We start from the raw sequence: 21,387 nt of genomic DNA, 5'->3' as shown, positions 1-21,387 counted from the left end.
AAGTGACTTATAAATGACTTTAGTTTTGGATTGACAGAATATTTAAGGGTATATATACTTCAAGGAATGTTCTGGAGGAAATTATTCCCCCACTGGAAAAGCAGTATAGTAGTCATTGAGCATCTTGTTACATATCTCCTGTAAAGAGTTTCTCCCCGATATCCTAAGTAGCACATGGCCATCACCACACCACACTTCTCATGTGTTATGAGAAGGCAGAAGTTGCTTTGGGCTGCGATGCTCCAGAGTCAGTGGAGTTGAATTTAAAAATAGGTGTGATTATTGTAAGTAAAGGGGCTGCAGGCAGATGGAAGGATCTGGGGCCAAGTGAGAAGAGGCATACAAGCAGGAAAGGTCAAGTTTATTCACAACAGGGCACTTGGCTATATGTCTACTGATGACATAGCTGAGGGGCTTAAAGATCTCAGAGTGTCAAAGGAAATGATTATAGGGGAGATCACTGTTAACTTGGATAGGCTCTCAAAGAAAGGCCTTTTCTACCATCTTCCTGACCTCCCCTTTCCCACCCATTGTCAGGCATATAAATGCTTAGCATAGCACCTCACACCTAGTAAATACTCAGTAGAGCTTGGTGGAGTGAGTAGATACATGATTTAATCCCCATATCTGTTGTTTGCAGTCTGTTCTGCCTTAGCTTGCCCTCCAATGAGATAAAGCAGTTCAATCCCTCTGTTAAATACTACATCTTTTCCTTCCAGGCTTCAGCCATTCTCCATTCATTTGATAGCTGGACACTGGGCAAGGGTCCCAAAGATCAGAGACGTTGAACTTGTTAATAAGAGCCATGGTCACACTTGTCCAAGAGTTCTCTAGTGCAAATCATCCCATTCTTTTCATATATGCTAGTAGCTCCTGATCCTAAATATTTTACTAACCTCACTGCAGGTATATTTCACTGTACCAGCTCAAGGCCTGAGGAGGCTGTAGCATTGAAAGCCTCAAAGTTCAGTAACATACAGAAAACATCTCTTCTTTTTGCTCTGGGGGGCTTGGAATGATTTCTCAGAGCTTCCCTGGCCACATGGAGATGGAAGCTGTCTCTTCTCAGCAGCTGACGGGCAGTCAACTGTGCTCTATCACCTGGGTGGGGAGTAGGCAGGGGCAATCCAGCAGATGGGTTTTGTTGCTCTGCTTATTGATGGTGAGGACTCCCCATGTGGTGCTAGTTATAAAGAATCCCCCTGCCAATGGGGAGATACAAGAGACACAGGGTAGATCCCTGGGTCAGAATGATTCCCTGGAGAAGGCACTGGCAACCCACTCCAGTATTCTTGCCTGGAGAATCCCATGGACAGAGGAGCCTGGCAGGCCTCAGTCCATGCGGCCCACAAAGAGTGGGACTTGATTGAGTGACTGAACACAATAATGGTGAATCACAAGTGGACTGTCAGAGGGATGACGCCATTGTGTAGGGTCAAGGAACAAAGTTTTAAATCCTACTTATGTCAATCATGTGGTATTTAACTTTGGATAAGCACTCTGATTTCACTTCTTCATCCCGGAAATGGGGTTAGTTAGAGTGGCACCACCTAAATATCCCAAGGGACTGTGTGTGAATCCAAGGAGATGATGACTGCAGAGTGGTTTCATAAAACCACTTTAGAGATTGCATTGTGCAGTCAAGTTAACATGGTGTGTGTGGGCTCTAGAACTGAAAACTCTGATTTGACTGCAGCTCTGTTACCTACTAGGCTGGGACAAATTATTTAACCTCTCTGTAACTCAGTTTTCTCATTGAAAACACTAACTGTACCTGGTTCACCAAATTTCTTTGAGATATAAATGAGATATAGGACTTTCTCTAGTCCATATGTTACCTTTACATGAGTCAGAAAAAGTCAATTCTTTCTTGATATACTTTACTTCCATCTGTTGAAAAATTCTCATAATACACTTGTTATCTTTGAACAGTATGCTTTTCTACCATCTGCTGGGGAAAAAAATTGTAATAAATATGCAAATACATTGTGTCCACAGTATGAGTGATGCCCACTTGGAAGCTGTTGCTCAGTGTCTGACCTTCATAACCATACATGGTCTGAGTGGATAGATATAAAACAGCATAGAGAGTGTAGTCAGAGATCAAGTAAATTTAGCCTTTTTGCTATTTAGTTTAGTCATTTCGGCGACTCAATCATGTCAGACTCTTTGTGACCCCATGAACTACAGCACACCAGACTTCCCTGTCCATCACCACCTCCTGAAGTTTACTCAAACTCACGTCTATCAAGTCAGTGATGCTAGCCAACCGTCTTATCCTCTGTCATCTGCTACTCCTCCTGCCTTCAATCTTTCCCAGCATCAGGGTCTTTTCCAGTGAGTCAGTTCTTTGCATCAGTGGCCAAAGTATTGGAGTTTCAGTTACAGCATCAGTCCTTCCAATGAATATTCAGGACTGATTTCCTTTTGGATTGACTGGTTTGACCTACTTGCAGTCCAAGGGACTTCATGGGTCTTCTCAAGGGTCTTCTCCAACACCACAGTTCAAAAGGATCACTTCTTTGGTGCTCAGCTTTCTTTATGCTCCAACTCTCACATACATGTATGACTACTAGAAAAACCATAGCTTTGACTAGACAGACCTCTGTTGGCAAAGTAATATCTCTGGTTTTTAATATGTTGTCTAGGTTGGTCATTACTTTTCTTCCAAGGAGCCAGTGTCTTTTAATTTCATGGCTGCAATTACCATGTGCAGTGATTTTGGAGCCCCCCAAAATAAAGTCTGTCACTATTTCCATTATTTCTCCATCTGTTTGCCATGAAGTGATGGGACTGAATGCCATGATCTTCATTTTTTGAATGCTGAGTTTTAAGCCAACTTTTTCACTCTCCTCTTTCACATTCATCAAGAGACTCTTTAGTTCATCTTCGCTTTCTGCCATAAGGGTGGTATCATCTGCATATCTGAGGTTATTGATATTTCTCCCAACAATCTTGATTCCAGCTTGTACAACAATCTTGATTCCAGGTTGGCATTTCACATGATGTACTCTGAATATAAGTTAAATAAGCAGGGTGACAATATACAGCCTTGATATTACTCCTTTCCCAATTTGGAACCAGTATGTTGTTACATGTCCAGTTCTAACTGTTGCTTCTTGACCTGCGTACAGATTTCTCAGGAGGCAGGTAAGGTGGTCTGGTATTCCCATCTCTTGAAGAATTTTCCACAGTTTGTTGTGATTCACACAGTCAAAGGCTTTGGCATAGTCAATTAAGCAGAAATAGATCTTTTTCTGGAACTCTCTTGCTTTTTCTGTGATCCAAAAGATCTTGGCAATTTGATCTCTGGTTCCTCTGCCTTTTCTCAACTCAGCTTGAACATCTGGAAGTTCTCAGTTCACATACTGTTGAAGCCTTGTTTGGAGAATTTTGAGCATTACTTTGTTAGTGTGTGAGATGAATGCAATTGTGCAGTAGTTTGAGTAAGCTGTGACTTTGCCTTTCTTAGGAATTGGAATGAAAACGGACCTTTTTCAGTCTATGACCACTGCTGAGTTTTGCAAATTTGCTGGCATATTGAGTGCAGCACTTTCACAGCATTATATTTTAGGACTTGAAATAGCTCAGTCAGAATTCCATCACTTCCACTAGCTTTGTTCATAGTGATGCTTCCTAAGGTCCACTTGACTTCACATTCCAGGATGTCTGGCTCTAGATGAGTGATCACACCATCATGATTATCTCAGTCATTAAGCTCTTTTTTTGAATAGTTCTGTGTATTCTTGTCACCTCTTCTTAATATCTTCTGCTTTTGTTAGGTCCATACTGTTTCTGTCCTTTATTGTTCCATCTTTGCATGAAATAATCCCTTGATATCTCTAATTTTCTTGAAGAGATCTCTATAGTCTTTCCCATTCTGTTGTTTTCTTCTATTTTTGCTCTTAATATTTGATAATTTTTCATTTTCTTTCATTTGCTCACTCAAAATATCAATTAGCAAGGTAGGGTTAGGCATTTGTACCAACCAACCAGATTTCCTGTTGATTCTGTTTATCAGTAGACATGCATGGGACGCTGATAGTGGTGGAAACCAAGACCCCTTTGGGAAGTGAGCCATCAAGGTTAGGGAGACTTACAGTAGCCTGCAGAGTATTGAAGAAGAACGAGGGCAGACTGATCATGACCACTGGAGTTTTCCCTCATAGACAGGCAGTGTGGTATCCCTCAATGGAGGTCTTTTAGGAAGCAGAAAGGTGAGGCCTCCGCTCAGTGATGGAAGCCCTCACACGCAGCTGCTGTGGCAGTTGGTTATGGAGGAGCCCTGACGATTGGGTGAAACGACATCAATCCAGAGCTGCTGCTGGCTGAGTGGAGTTCATGCAGTTCCAGCTAGATGGTAGGTTTTACCCGGCCTTCCTCCTTTACCTCTTTTTCCTTCAAAAAATATATTTAGGCTCTCAGCCTGGGACCCTGGAGAATGATTTGTTCTTCATTGAGAAAGAGGTCTTGCATCCTTTTAAATGGCTAATAAAATAATGGGTCCCTTCCCTAGTGCCCCCCCAAATCCCCCCACCACCACCATCATATGCGTGCATGCTAAGTCACTATAGTCATGTCCGACTCTTTGTGACCCTGTGGACTGTAGCCCACCAGGCTCCTCTGTCCATGGGATTCTCCAGGCAAGAATACTGGAGTGGGTTGCCATGTCCTCTTCCAGGGGAACCCCCTGCCATAGGTCTATGCAGAAATATTTGCATATGCATTCAAGAAATTTACCAGGCCTAGTGTCTTTTTCACCTTAGCTGCACACTGTAATCAACTGGGTGACTTTTTTAACCCTGCCAAGTCCAGGCCGCATCCCAGAGCGACTAAGTCAGACTCTGAGCATCAGAGATTCCAAGGTGCAACTAAAGTTGAGAAGCACAGGCCTCGGCACTTCTTTATGCAAAGTGGCTATCTGTGAGTCTCATAGCAGGGCTGCAGAGTCACTAAGCTCAAATCTCCATGGACTGGCAGCCTCGTAAGGGTAATATCTGGGAATTTTGGAGGGCATCTAACTTTGACTCATGAACTTCTAGCCTTACTCTATTCCAATCCAGAAAGAGCAGAGGAAATAAAGTAGGGGAGTGTGCATGGGAGAGATCAAGGCAGGTGGGGGCAGGTCATTCTCAGAATGCCTAATTGGCAGAGGAAATGGAAAATTTTTGAAAATCAATCAGACTCTGGTTCTAATGACAAGGAAGGACAGTAAATAATGAGAGAACGTCAGAGTTGAAGTTTCACACTTAATCTATAAACCTACTTTTAATAGGCCCTTGGGTGATTATAAATTCATGATACCTTTCTTCTTATTGGATTATATATGACTGTTCCACATTTCTAAAGGCAGCCCAGGTGTGTCTCTTATTTATTTATCTATTCATTTATTTATTTATCTATTTACATTTAGGATATTGAAGAATTTTTTTAAAAGCCTCTTTGTTATGAACATTAATTATATACCATGCAAGGAAGCAATTGCCTGTGCGTTATGAAATATTAAATCAAAATGCTTCCCATTCCCAGATGTCCCAGAGATAAATACAGCAGTATATTGAAGCCCCTCTTGGAGCTGTTTTGCCTGCAAATTTATTGTTTTGTCTCCATTTTCAGAAAGCCCTGTTTTCTGTGAAGTATAGCACTCTAGGTAGTTTTTAAGGCGCAAACTCCTCTGGAGTTGCCTGTGTCGGCAACAACTCTTATGTAGATGGTACACGGGGGATGGCGTGTTGATCGGCTCCTTTAAGATGACAAATGGGCAGAGAGTGTTATTGTCTTTGATTGCACGCCTTACATCATCTGTATGTAGGAATAAGAGGGCCATACTTTATCTTTAGCCATTTTATAAATATTTAAGTCCTTATAGTTGCCTAAAGATATTAAAGCATATTTTACAGTAGTCGGAATATAAATATTATATATAGCACAAGATACCAAAGTAGTTTAATGAATTCGTAATTTTCTGTTCACATTTATTGGAATGTGTTTTATGTTCCAAAAGTTCCATTTAAAGAATAAGATCCCATTCTGCTTCCCGACAACATACCAAGTGTTAGCTGGCATTTCAGGCAGGGGTCTCAGTCCCAGTGTCTGTAGAGGCTTTCTTTAGGAAGCAGGGAGGCAGGAAGTCAGGGCCCTGAGATATATTTCCCCCATCTCTACATTTAAAACTATATATAAATAACTTTTTGAATAAACAATTCTGTTGCTTATTTAAATCATTAAAGCGTTCCAGAGAGAAAACTTTTTATAGCCCCTTTCCTCTATTTCAAGGAGATTAATTCAGAGAACCTCAGTCAGAACAATAAAGATGTAGTTTGCAATTTTCCCTTCCTCCCCACCCCCTTTCATAAACAGGGACACAGACCCTGTTGGCCAGTATGCTGCCCGATTCAGGGTATTATTAGTTTGGGTAGTGCCTTCCTGATGCATGCTGAACATTTCTTGCTACGTTAGAGTCCCCACTTGTTCCTTCCTTTTCCTAAGTGCAAAGAAGTGACAGGGAGACTATTACTGCACCTCTTTTCAATTTTCCAGTGAAATATAAAGACTTCCCTCTTTAATATTTTACAAAGTTTCTCCAGCTCCCAGCGGGAGTCCATGCTGGGTAATGTTCGCTAATTACCAACAACAAAACTAGACATACAACGCTGGTAAATTACCTGACCCTTTCCATTTTAATGAGACAACAAGGATTTCTCGAAGTGATGTTGTTTCACTGGTTAATGGTGTCAGCAATGTTGTAATTGTGGGTTGAGACACATTAGCTGAACAACCACATGTAGAAAGGGCTTTCTCTCAACAAGCCCTTTGGAGACTAGAACCATATTATCATTAAGCCTCTGTCATTTGCATGCTGCTAATCACTTACTTTATTATCCCGCATATCCATTGTCTTTCTTTAATTGCTCTTTAAATTAAAATTAAAAATAGTTCTAAAGCCCACAATGACTGGGATAGCATCTTGATTATGAAGATAACTTCAAGAAAATGGAACAACTGATAACATATTGCCAGGATTATGAGCGAGTCCCACTGTTCTGTACTGTGCCTGCAGGCCCCAGGGGCCTAATTGTGGCAGTTTCTCTTCCTTCAGCCCACACTGTTTGTTTAATAAATGGTTATTTATGGCCTTTTCAGCCATTATAGCAACTTTGGAGAAAGTACATCCTTCTCATTGGTTTTGGCACTGAAATTTCATTCTCCTGGCAAAGGTATAAAACAGAATTGAAATGCAGGATCTGCCCTACAAAGTGTGACGACCTCTGAGAAGAGTTCCTCTTTATTCTTCTTGTTAGTTTCTGTAGGAGCTTATTTTTTAAATTTAGGGTCTTAAAAGGGACAAACTTCAGAGCTGGAAGAAACTTTAAAGTCATCCCCATTTTATAGATGAAGAAACTGAGGAGCAGAGTGGCCTCTATGACTGAGATCACATGATGGGAGATGAAACCAGATTGTCTGTTAATGAGTGGGTTGATGCAGGGCTCCTGGAGGGAGGATTGTGCTTTATGGGCTACTCCTGAGATAGGATATTATCTCCTGCCTAGAGCTGTGATATGCATGTTGCCCAGTTGTCATGGTGCCGTGCATTTAGTACGTGTCTCTCATGTGCCTATACTGATGTATTTTTTGATGTGAAGTATTGCAGGTGACATAAAAGACTTGAGTTCGATCCCTGAATCTGAAAGATCCCCTGGAGGAAAGCATGGCAACCCACTTCAGTATTTTTGCCTGGAGAATCCATGGACAGAGAAGCCTGGTGGGGTACAATCCATGAGGTCACAAAGAATCAGACATGACTGAGTGTCTGAGCACACATCACATATGCCAGGATACTAGAAGGAAGGGCTGCTGTCTCTCACTTTTTCAAACGATGATCCCAGAAATGAGTGCAGACATTCCTGAATATTGAGTGGTCAAACTCAGAGTTATCATGGTTCTAACATTGCATACAGTTCCCCAGAATTAGGATGATAGATTTTTGAGAGCCAGAAGCCATTGGGAAGCCATTGCTTTATCTGCCTCGGTTTTACACATGGGCAAACTGAGTTTGGACAACATGTGGAATCTCTCTCAATTCTCACAGGGACTTAGGGGATAACCTGAAGCTAAAACCCATGTCTTTCGAGTCTCTGTTTTTCTGTCAGCATCACCAGTCTATCATTGGCATCATCATCATCAAAAATAAAGTAGTATTTATAAAGTGCTTACTACTCTGTGCTGGGCACTGTTGCAAGCAGTTTATCTGTATTTTTTTAACTTTTGATTTTATATTGAGATAATATACATTTAATTATTATTAATTGTATTAATATTATTGTGTTATAAATTTTAGATTGGAGTATAGCTGCTTAGCAATGTTGTGTTAGTTTCAGGTATACCACAAAGTGATTCAGTTATACATATACATGTATCTGTTCTTTTTCAAATTCTTTTCCCATTTAGGTAGTTATGTGATGTTGAGCAGAGTTCTCTGTGCTATGCAACTGTATTATTTAACTCATTTAATCTTCATGTCATATTACGCTTCCATTTTATAGATGAGGAGACTGAGACACAAAAGTAAATTGCCCCAGATCACAAAACTGTGAACTGAAGGAGGTGGCACTCAACCTAAGCAGTCTAACTGCAGAATTCCAGTTCCATGGTGTTAGGGTTCATTTCAGGATGTGGTCCAAGGATATTGGCGTAAACAGAGATGTTCAAAATCAAACTAGCACCAGTCAGCCCCTTCTTTAGTGAAGATCTGTGTGTGGGGAATGTCTCACTCTCAAAATGCAAGATCCTAGTTACATATTCATCTGCCAGCATCAACATATATGCAGGAAAGCCTTTAAAACTTCAAAGGAAACATTTACAGTGCTTTCTTTTAAAAGACTATCAAATGCTTGGAACCTTAGCCGCTATCTCCGGCCAGGCGTCCTGTCTCTAGAACCTGTCGGAGACAGCTGGCAGAGTGTTGTCAGTGATGGGATTCTGTTCTTCCTGAATTGCAGGGCAATGCCTTACACTACTTGGCAAATCCATCTTTTACAGCTACTTAATTTTCTGGGCGCTTAAGATACGGGTGTTTTAGTTTGCTCGTGATTTCCTAGCTCTGGTTTTTGCTTAGCTGGCCATTGGTTTGTATTAAACCAAACAACTGGGGCCCATTTGGCATTTGGTGTTTTAAATGTAAAAGGACATTTGAACTACATGACAAATGCTGAAAAACAAAGCCCACAGCATTGAGAACATAAAGAAACTGTTTATAATGTGAAGGTGGTTACATTTTCAGTCAATCTATCACTTTAATGAGCTCTTTGCATTTCTTTGATTAATGCTCACAAAAGTGGGAGAAAAAATTGATGTAATGGAAACAAAACGGTATATAGTCTTGGCAGCATGAGGGTTTCTGTGTGTTTTACTAGTATCCACTCTGTATCGCTGTCTCGCAATGTGTACGTCTACCTTTTCCCTGGCATAGTATGCCTCTAGTTTACTGGAAATGTGATCCAGCGTGGAAGAGAAGATTCTATGTTAGTGACAAAACGGCCTTTGTCTTCTTGTAATGGCAGCAAAGAGGGAGGGTCCAGAAAAGGAACTAAAGTAACAATAATAATAAAGTAGTAATGATAATAATAGAATTTTCCATGTAGTTCAATAATAATAATGATACAGAAGGCTGACATAGTTCATGCCATATTGAAATGAATCCAATAGGTATGACTCTATGAAAAGAGAGCATTAAAGATACTTAAAAAAAATTTAACCACTAGTATATAGTTATTGGTACATAATCAGTAGTAATTCTTATTTTAAAATAATGAATAAATGAAAAGGAAAAAGTCCGGCTGAAGATATCTTTATGAAGTAACTACATAGGGGGAGAAAAGCTGGTCAAGGTAGGCTTCCTGGAGGTGGTGAAGGAAGGGCAGGAACTGAGCTGAGGGCGAATCAAAGGGACAGCATGTCTTAGGTGGTTAAGACTTGGTGGGACCAGGGATGGGAATCAGCAAGTGCCACTCTTCTGCGTTAGAAACCAGCTCTAACTGCTCCTCTCTTTGGCTGAATGCACAGAGCACGATACATTTCCATGGGTTCTTTGAAAAGTAAACGTATCAGTCACTCAGTTGTGCCCAAACTCTTTGCAATGCATGGATTCTCTGTCCATGGAGTTCTCTAGGCAAGAATACTGGAGTGAGTAGCCATTCCCTTCTCCAGGGGATCTGCTTGACCCAGGGATCAAACCTGGGTCTCCTGCATTGCAGGCAGATTCTTTACCATCTGAGCCACCAAGGAAGCCTTGAACCCATGTAAGCTCTCATCATCCTTTGCTCTGAGATTGAATGGCTCATTAAGTCGTAGGAAGTTGAAATAGTGGAGAACTGGGAGCCTTGAAAACTCTTATTTTGACAATGTTTTCCTAAAGCCTCTTAATCTGTAACTTTTGGTCACATCTATCCCAGAATCTTGTTTTCCCCAAGTTTAAGTAGATCAAAATGACCTTTAGGATTGATACAGTTCAGTAGTGTGAGTCCCTCCACCATGTCAATCAACTGTTCTCAGCCCATGAAGATGACATGAAGTTGTGAGGTTTCATGCTTTTCCTTTCATTAATTTATAATTTTGGTAATTTTTTCCTCCTTGCACTAATAAAACATATTTACTTTACAAAATTTAGCAACTATGTATAAACAAAAAGAAAACAAATACACATTCCTTATAATTTTAGCATTCGGACATAAAGTTAATGTTAGTCTTGTTTCTGCAGATATAAGTATTTTATTCCTCTAAAATGGATCACCCATAATAGTGTGAACCTGTTTTTTTTTCCCACACAATTTTATCACAACCATTTTTTCCATGTCATAAAATGATTTTCTGCATTATTTTTAGTGGATGCATACTTGACATAATCAGTTTCCTAAAACTGGATATTCATGCTGTTTTCATTATAACACTTTTACTTAATAACTACAAATGAAGAACATAACCAAATCTTTAATATGAAGAAATATTGGCTCTACATATATTTTTAGAAGTGAAATTTTTTAAGCCAAAGAGTATGTCAGATTTTAAGTCATTTTATCTGTATAGCCAAAGTATGTCTTATTTTTAAGTTGTAAGCTGAATTTGGAGGAAGTATAAAGCAATTGAGAAGTTGTGGAAAATTCATCATGACACTATGAACTTTTGTGCAAATGAAGATGATAGACTAGGTGGATATAAGGTTTCTTTCCAAACCTGTGGTCTTAACTGTGCTTGAGTTGTAGCTAGTTTCCTCTCCTTCCTCCTTCCCTTCTTCATCCCTTCTCTCCCTCCCTCCCTTCCTTTCTACACCAGCCCCTGAGAGACAGGTATTAAGGACAGTAAGTTCTTTAAGTTTACTTTAAGGAAAGAGACTGCTTGGAGAGACAACTCTTGCAAACATATTTGTTTCATGTGCATGAGACCTAAGTGCTGATTCTATCTTATGAAACTCCATGGGCAAATAGCTATGGAGAACTTTGGTTGGTTGATTGGTTGATTGGTTCAGTTTCCTTTGGTTTAATTTAGACTCAAACAGAAACTCCGAAAAAGATGAAGTATCTTGTGCCGCTTTCCAAGGCTTTCATTAATTACAGTCTCTAGAAAAGGGTATTGTTAAAAATATCAGTGTTACTGATTATAAATAAAGAAATGGAGAGGGAAGTATTGACCCAGGTCTCATCCCTGGTCACTGGAAGTGAACAAGAAAGCTTCAATGAAGATACAGTCACTTGTTTCAATAGAAACTCAGATATTCATGCACCATTTTATCAAGAAAAAAATAGAGATTTTTCTCAGTTACTGTACTGTTTTGGCATTTTTGTTACACGTAATGCAAATCCAACCCCCAAAGGCTTAGATAAAAAGAAAGTCTTATGACTAGGGTGCCTCTGACTTTGGCACATTTGAGCCCAGGAGCGTATGTCAGAGCTCTGTCTCACTTTCTTTACCCCTGCTTGCCTTTGACTCTTGGTGAGCTAAATGGTCACCAGCAGCCTCATACTTTTATCCTTCTTTAACATCTTTGCCATCAGGTCTTGAGGAGAAAACAGTTTGGCCCCAGAGTGGAAACCAGCCATATGTCCAGGATGATGGAGTCAATCTTGCTGGCCCTGGAGTCAGACTGCCTGTCTTCCTGTTGCCACTGTTGTGAACAGGGTGGGGATAGAGTTTCCACACACACCCTATCACCACCACCACCACCACAACACACAAACCAAACACTGTGAAATAGGTTCCTCATGTAGAGAAAAGGTTTAAAGGGGGCAAGTAACAACAAAATCAGCTATTCTGCCTCTGCCGCCAACTGGGCCGTGATCTTGGACTCAGTAACTTCTCTATTCTGAGCCTCAGTGTTCTTCATCTGTAAATGTAAGTGATGATTAGAGGGTTTCCAAAGTTCTTCTATCTCTAACAGAGTGATTGGCAAAGAGGCAAAAAGAGACCCAACTGGTGTAGCTTAGGTTCCTCAGAGCTCTCTATTAATATAATTTATAAAACTTTGACTTTAGGCTCTAGGTAGGGAACAATTATCAGCTCCAAGCTCATGAGTTTCTTGGAATAAAGCAAAAATAATACAGTTGAAATTAACAAGGTTGTTCTCATCCCCCTTCTTCCCCAGCATTGACTTCCAGTAACCTGTTGGGGGCCAGCACCACCTTCTGCTTCTAAGTGGAGAGTGGTCAGAGTAGCCTATGGCCAGCATCAGGAGAAGTTGCTGCCTTGACAAATAATCATTTTTTTATTGAGTCAACACTGGTCAGCTCCTGGCTGTCATGACTCAGGACTCCAACTTTGTGGAAAGTCACTGAAAACGACTATGAAAAAATATTACAAGGTTCAACTGGGGTTTTCCCTTGGCCAGATTTCTCTTGCAGACTTTTCTAAAAAAAATCTATTTCCCAATCAGCCTATGCATGTGGACTTTTCCCCCACAAGTTAAAAAGCAATCATGCTTCTATATACAGAATTTTCTTTACTTCAGCTGCTAAAGAATTTGTTGGAATACATACTGCAAAAATGACTGCTATGGCTATTACTGTACTTGCTCAGGGGAGCTATTCAGATGCCTCATTTATTGGAGCTTAATAGATTAAAAGTCCAAATTGAGTCTCATGATATAAGCCTAATCAAGTTCTAATCTGCATAATTTTCCCATAAGCAGCAATGGGAAATTTGGATAATTTATGTTTCAGCGGTTGCCAATCATGTGTTAAATAGCATTGTTGCATTTACTTATCAAAATATTTTTATTGATCTTCACTTCATCTGACATTTGGCTTTGGGTTTTTTTTTTTTTTCCCCTGGCATTAACAGGAAATTTAATTCATCTCCTAGATGATGTAATATGAGATGTTTCTCTTGATTTTAACATGTCTTTATAGATCATTTTTAATGGTGATCTTTCCCTTTTACAACTTCATATTGAATACCTGTCTCAGCAAACCTAGATGACTCTGCCTAATTTATTTCCCTAGTTTAACGTAGCATATGGATTTCTAACCATCATTTATATGCACACAATAAAAGATAATTTGCCCCACCATTTGAACCAATTCCTTTATGTTAAATCTATGGGGGCGGGGGAGGCACTTACCTTCCTTTCTCCATCTATTTTAGGGGAGGTGATTTATAAGAATTTCCATCTCCCTCTCTCCCTGGAAAAGCTTGGGGATTTAACCAGGGAAGATTTAGATAGTACTTTGTGTTTTCCCCCACGGAAAAGTACTGTAATAAAGCATTTATTATATGTACTGAGTTGTGCATGCTACCATACCAAAGCAAGTTAAGCATAACTGCAATGGGTCCCAGCTGTTATCTGCTATTGTTTAAAAGTGAAAACAATAAAAGAGTAAGACTGGCTCAGGCCTCCAACTTGCCTGCCAAGCTCGGCACGTGAGAGAGAGACCATCACAGAAGCAGAGGCCATCACACGTGGAGGGAAGGCAGCACAGAGCAGGTTAATCCTTGGTCTCTGAAGTCAGACTGTCTGGCTGTAGCCCCCTAGATGTGCCACTTACCAGCTGGGATGCTGAAGGAAATTATCTGACTTCCTCTGAATCTTATTTTCCTCATATGCGAAATGGTAATATTAGCAGTTCCTGTACTTATAGGGTTGTTATGAGGAATAAATGAGGTGGCCTGTGAAAAAAAACCCTTAGCTCAGCTTTGGCACATAATAAGAAAGAATATGCCATGGCCTCTGTTAGAGGAGGCCCTGGAGTCCATTTACCTAGATTCAGATTTAGATCTGCTTAGGCCTAGATGTAGCCTCTGGGGCAAGTTGCTTAACTCATTGTTCTTCAATCTCCTCATCTGTAATACAGCACTATCTACATAGGATGGTGTAAGAACTAAAGTTAAAACAAGAGCAGGTTTTGTTAGATGGTGTTTCAGTCACTAAGTCGTGTCTGACTCTTACGACCCCATGGACTGTAGCCTGCCAGGCTCCTCTGTCCTTGGGATTCTCCAGGAAAGAATACTGGGATGGGTTGCAATTTTCTTCTCCAGGGGATCTTCCTGAGCCAGAGATTGAACCTGAGTCTCCTGCATTGCAAGCAGACTCTTTACTGACTGAGCTACATTTTATAATCCCAATCTATAGGGATAGAATGTTGGTAAGAACAAAAGTTAAAACATGAGCAGGTTTTGGTACATACTGAACACTCAGTAAGTGTTGGATTTTACTATTTTTTCCTTAAAATTCTATTTAAGCCTGGCTTCTTCATTCTCAGTTATCTTAGTCTAGATCTAGAACATTCTTGCCTTTGCTTTGTGTTCTATAAGGAACACTACATTGAGTCTTTCTCATTTTTGAATGTACTCACAACTTCATTACCCTGGAACCCTTTTCTAGCCATTCCCTCTGGTAGATCTTATCTGAGTCAGAGCCTGTCATTGCTTGTAACCATGGATGCTCCGTCTGTATGCATGCGTGCAGCAAGTACCCAAAACAGTTACTTTAAAAAATGAAACCTTAATAATCTTGCTATTACCGAGTCTCTTCTCCTTGAACCTTTTGGGCATAGGCCAAGTGTTTGTATTAAATTCTTTCATGTGACGCCATCCAAACAGAAATGCCCTTGTCATATTTAACTAGAGGCCAATTAATCTTCCAGTAGCTTCCCTGATACAAACCAAGTGCTGCTCACCAATGAATAACCAGTCATGAAAAGAACATCAAGTACTACAGATTTTGTTGAGCTGAACCCAACAGTGGTGTATGTGATTGAGAACACAAATGTTGGAAAAGAATGTAGAGAGTAGTGAAAACCATTTCAAAGGCCCAAGAAGCAAAATAAGAAAGCTTATATCCTTAAATAAATAGAGGAAGTGGAAATTAAGTCTAGAAAACAGAAGACTCCAAAGACCTTGCAGTTGCTATAATGAATTAAAAAGCTTTCTTTCATGAGACTGGACACCAGTCTTTCAACATACTAAAAAAAATCTTAGCCATCTGATATCCAAAATACTCCTTCCTTAAATGTTTTAGGCCATACTTTTAATCACTGAATTGATCTGATTATTTTTACTAAAATATGTCTACACTACTAATGCCTTCCCATTAATTTTTCAGGATTTTCTCAATGTGAAAATTCTTTTTAAAAAATCTCTACCAAAAGCTACCTCAGTTCTTTATTGCTTCCCCCTTTAAGGGGGAAGCAATGAAAGCTGTTCCTTGCCACAGATATTTACTGAGTATTTGGTAAAATATTAACATTGGTAGTCAACATTTTCAAGTTTTTGCTTCATACCAGACATTGTACTAGATGTTTTGAACATACTATTTCATCTTATTCTCACAACTGCCCTGTAATTCCAATTTAGACAAAGATACAGAGGTTTGGAGAGTCTGTGCTATATTTGTGGTTATATTTCTTATCAGTAGGTGAGCCAGAATTTAAACCTAAGACATCTGACTCCAATGCACATGCTTTTAACTATTCCATTCCATTCCTTCTCTGTGGGCTAGACAATTTGTAGATAATCTGGGATGCTTAAATATACAGAAAATTCAGGCTTTAACTTAAAGTTCTGCTACAGCATATGGAGTAAGCATGCTTGGCAGAGGGCAATGTTGGGCCCATTTCTGCCTGATGTCAAAGGAATAGAGCAAGTAATGTAAGCTCGTCATATCTGCCCCTGAAGCTTGAAACGGGGCAGAGCTTTGAATGTAAGGAGATCAGGTAGTCTTTATTTTTTTTATTTTTTATTTTTTTAAGTATTTATTTATTTTTTTTTTTTAAATTTTATTTTATTAGTTGGAGGCCAATTACTTCACAACATTTCAGTGGGTTTTGTCATACATTGACACGAATCAGCCATTGAGTTACACGTATTCCCCATCCCGATCCCCCCTCCCACCTCCCTCTCCACCCGACTCGTCTGGGTCCTCCCAGTGCACCAGGCCCGAGCACTCGTCTCATGCATCCCACCTGGGCTAGTGATCTGATTCACCATAGATAATATACATGCTGTTCTTTTGAAACATCCCACCCTCACCTTCTCCCACAGAGTTCAAAAGTCTGTTCTGTACTTCTGTGTTTCTTTTTCTGTTTTGCATATAGGGTTGTCGTTACCATCTTTCTAAATTCCGTATATATGTGTTAGTATGCTGTAATGTTCTTTATCTTTCTGGCTTACTTCACTCTGTATAATGGGCTCCAGTTTCGTCCATCTCATTAGAACTGATTCAAATGAATTCTTTTTAACGGCTGAGTAATATTCCATGGTGTATATGTACCACAGCTTCCTTATCCATTCATCTGCTGATGGGCATCTAGGTTGCTTCCATGTCCTGGCTATTATAAACAGTGCTGCAATGAACATTGGGGTGCACGTGTCTCTTCCAGATCTGGTTTCCTCGGTGTGTATGCCCAGAAGTGGTATTGCTGGGTCATATGGCAGTTCTATTTCCAGTTTTTTAAGAAATCTCCACACTGTTTTCCATAGTGGCTGTACTAGTTTGCATTCCCACCAACAGTGTAAGAGGGAGGTAGTCTTTAAAGTTATCTTTGGCCCAGAACCTGCCTCTCATGTCCACACTTAACAGAGAGAAATGGGAACACATCTAAGGAACCAGGAGGCCGTCTTGGTAAGAACTTGGGCTATGGCTGTGGTTACTTAACTTGAATCTTTTCCTGATTGAGAACTTTTCATTCTATCTATCCAGTGCCAACATTCCTCATCATCTCTTCTGGCAAAATGAGTGTGTTTCTAAAATTAACTTCCTGAGTGTTAGTTCAACGAATGGAAGGAAAATTTTCCAGTTTCACTATCCTTTAGTTGTAGATCAGGGTCCCTGTGCAAGGACTTACACATGTAGAACCAGAGCACTGCTTTATGTAGAGGGCCTTAAAGCTCAACCAAAGATGTTATCCACTGCAGCAAGCAAGGGAATGAGGAGCAAGACAATCAGAGAACTGGATACAGTTTAGACTTGCACCTTTATCAACAGCTGCTATGATGAATAGGGTAGCTGCCAACAAATGATACCAAAGGCCGAATTCACTCATCCCTTTGGAAGGAAAGTGCCTGATTTTCTATTCTCTTCAAGGTCACTTCAGGAATCTGGGTCAATCCTGCCATCAAGCCACAATTTTCCTGTATTAGAATCTCTAAGAAAGAAACAATGCTGATACATTCTGTTCCTCTTTAACACAACTCTCCAGGAAGGGTTAAAAAAATTGAATTAAATCTATTTCTTTTGTCTTTGCCTCTTGCTTGTAAAAACGTGTGGCTATAAAAGTATCAAATAATAAGTGACATTATCATTGCTGAAGTTTTCTTTCCAACAAAAGCACCTCGTTCTTGGGGTCACGTGTAGGAGAGAAAAAGACCTTTAATGGAGAGATGTCTTTGGACATCCACCATAGTTTGTCAGTTGCAGATGCTAATGGAACCAGGCTTGGTGACTGAAGGGGAAAATGGAATATGAGAGCAAAATGAAAGAAGCCTAAGAGGCAAGCATGTCATTTCTAAATGAAGGTTTCATGCAAAGGAATTGAGTCTTTTCACAGCTGAAAATGGAATCTTTAAATAAGATAAAATAAAAGGATGCTTTGGTTTGTTGCAGGTTCTGTAATGAAATACAGTTTTCCTAATACTGTGTGACCTGCATTTCTCCCTGTTTTATGGGTGCTATTCCTTGATGTACAAACCCGTATTTTCTCAAGTCAGCATTTGATGATGGATGTCAAAATACAGGCCATGTATTATGCATATAGCATTACCGATTTAAGGTGTTTACTTGTCAAGTTGAAGAAATTCAAAAACGTCACATCCACTGAATCTGCACAGCTGTCACTTGCAGTTTTTCATGCTTTTGAATGAAACTTCTGATGAAAACAGTTTAGTTTTCCTCTTCACTATTCTAGGGGAAAAAAACAGGTAGCATTTCAATTGCATGTTCTTGGTTATGTGGATGGCTGAAAACACACACTTTCCAAAGCTTAGAAAGACGGACCCTATACTGTCATTCAAATTACTTACCTGTGCACAGTGTATCAATACAAAGAATAAAATTAAGTGCAATCAGGGAGTGAATGGTAAATGGAACTTTTTTTTTTTTTTCTTTCTGAAAGTTTGGCACTCAGTTGGATGATATTTATATACAGGAGAGCAGAAAATAGTAAAACTCTTTTATATTTTTCTGGCATCTCATGCAGCATGCACTTCCAAAACAACAGGCAATTACATGCACTTGTCATTTCATTTCTGATAGATAAAGGTTTACACATACCTTAATGCCAAAATTAACCCAGTCTTGTCACATTCCTGAGTAAGTAAGGAACCGGGTCACATCATCTTTGAAATTTTGTTCTTAGAAATTTAGCAAGTGACTTTGTAATTCCCTAATCCATTGATAAGCCGAGGTAGCCATCCACAAGGGCAGAGAAGATAAAGTGAATGTGAACTTCTGTCTGCCTGTTCTATAAGGGGGAGGAGGAAGTTGGGCATGGTGGCCGGCATAGTGCTGGGGGTGACACTTACCACATGCTTCACTTGGTAAAATTAATTTTCACCAAATGAGTGTATGAAGAAAATAAATGTCTCATGTCTGTATGGCTACATACATCATTAAAGAGGCAGCCATTTGGCCTAGCTGGGATGGTTTCCCACCTTCCCTAAATTGAAGATATGGTTGGGCCAAACTCAATCTAATATGTATTGAGATTTCGGTCTGAAACCCAAAGAAGCCAAAACTGCAAAAATCAGAAACCAAGTCGGCCACTCTCCTGTTTACTGTGCCCACATCTACATTCTACTGTGTGAAGTCTGTGTCAGGCACGCTGGGAAGTTCAAGGGTCCACTCTAAATAGGTAGCATATGCATCAATCAAGACTATTTCAGTTGCAGGTGAAGTCTTCAGTATGGCTTAAACAAAAGGGGGAAGTATACATATATACATACACTGTGTATGTGTGCTCAGATGCTCAGTCATGGCCGGCTCTTTGCGACCCTGTGGACTGTACCCTGCCAGTTCTCCGCTATCCATGGGATTCTCCCAACCAGAATCCTGGAGTAGGTCGCCATTTCCTCCTCCAAGGGTCATCCTGACCAGGAATCAAACTTGTAGCTCTTGCATTACCATTTGCTCCACCTGGGAAGCTGTGTATATGTGTATATACATAAATATTTAATACACAATACAAAGTACATAACTATACACATATAAAATATCATTGTTTAACTCAACATTTTAAAAAACTGAGATCACAGCATCTGGCCCCATCACTTCATGGCAAATAGAAGAGGAAAAAGTGGAAGCAGTGACAGAGTTTATTTTCTTGGGATCCAAAATCACTGTGGACAATGACTGTAGCCTTGAGATTAAAAAACACTTGCTCCTTGGAAGGAAAGCTATGACAAACCTATATAGCATATTAAAAACAGAGACATCACTTTTCTGACAAAGGTCTGTATAATCAAAGCTATAGTTTTTTCAGTAGTCATGTATAGATGTTGGAGCATATAGAAGGCTGAGTGCCAAACAATTGATGCTTTCAAATTGTAGTGTTGAAGAAGACTCTTGAGAGTCTGTTGGACAACTAGAGATCAAACCAGTCAACCCTAAAGGAAATCATCCCTGAATATTCCTTGGCAGGACTGATGCTGAAGCTGAAGCTCCAGTACTTAGGCCACCTGATGTGAAGAGTTGACTCATTGGAAAAGACCCTGATGCTGGGAAAGATTGAAGGCAAAAGGAGAAGGGGGCAGCAGAGGATGAAATGGTTAGATAGCATCACTGACTCAACGGACATGAATTTTGAGCAAACTCCAGAAGACAGTGGAGGACAGGGAAGCCTGATGTGCTGCAGCCCATGGGGTCACAAAGAGTCAGACATGACTTAGTGACTGAATAACAACAGCAATCTCATTATTATGTATATAATATATATGAAATCTCTTTATATATATTATGCATTTTATATTATAATCTCATTTATAAGTGTATAAAATCTCATGTAGTAAAGAAATCCTGAGATCAGTTGGTTTTGGTTTTAGGGCTGGTTAATTCAGGCACTAAGGAAAATTATTCCTGTCCTTCAAACTTTTTATCACTGGCTTCAGCCAGCTCATTAAGCTGGCTTGTCCTTGGCTAGTTCCCACCCAAGTTACAAGGTGGCTACTACCGTTCCCCTCACTACAGGCACAGAAACAATGCCCAGTGGATAAAAGAGAATCTCTTCTCATGTGATTCCTTTTAAGGACAAGGAAAGACTTCCTAAAGACCCCCAGGCAGATGTCCTCCCACTTTCTCTTGGCCAGAACCCAGGTTTAAGTCACTTACTGGCAAGAGAAGAAATAATCAATTGGTTTAAGATAACAGTCAGGATAGGTTAAGATATGCTGTGGTAACAACCAAGCACAAACACCAGCAAAACAAATGGCTTAAAGCAACAGATTGATTTTTCACTCAGAATGCTTTGTGTGTCTGGGTTATTTTCCAGGGTTGCTGCCCAGCCTTCATCTCCATGGTAACCCACGTTCTCACTGTTGCCACAGCCTGGGGAGAAGGATGGCAAGTCAAATACTTGTACCAGAAGTGATGATATGCATTGTTCTGCTTGTTTTTCATGGGCCAGAGCATTTCCTGTGTCACATGGTCATGTCTAACTTCTCAGAAGCACAGAGGTGCAATCTGTGTGGAGGGAACAGAAATCTGTGAGCAAGATCAATAACAGGTGTAGAGACTGGTTTTTAGGGATCTGTCAATGTGGGTTAGAATTATTTATATTGGTCTCATACTTTGTTCTTTTGAAAACAACTCATCAGAGTTTATCCTTGGAGTGTTAATTTTTGACATATAAATAATACTTTTTTTTTTATTGTGTATATACACTGTACTCTCACTATTTCCAAGTTCTACAT

The 21,387-nt window shown here is 39.9% G+C and overlaps 1 protein-coding gene across 8 annotated transcripts in view; it reads left to right on the top strand.

Annotated features, from left to right (window-relative positions):
* KCNMA1 (potassium calcium-activated channel subfamily M alpha 1) overlaps positions 1-21,387 on the top strand; it is a 748,269-nt gene that overhangs the window by 683,996 nt on the left and 42,886 nt on the right. The window lies entirely within an intron of this gene.

This window comes from Muntiacus reevesi, chromosome 2, assembly GCF_963930625.1.
Source record: "Muntiacus reevesi chromosome 2, mMunRee1.1, whole genome shotgun sequence".
Taxonomy (NCBI): Eukaryota; Metazoa; Chordata; class Mammalia; order Artiodactyla; family Cervidae; genus Muntiacus; species Muntiacus reevesi.
Note: the sequence above shows the minus strand (reverse complement) of the source record. Positions and strands in the feature narration are given on the sequence as shown.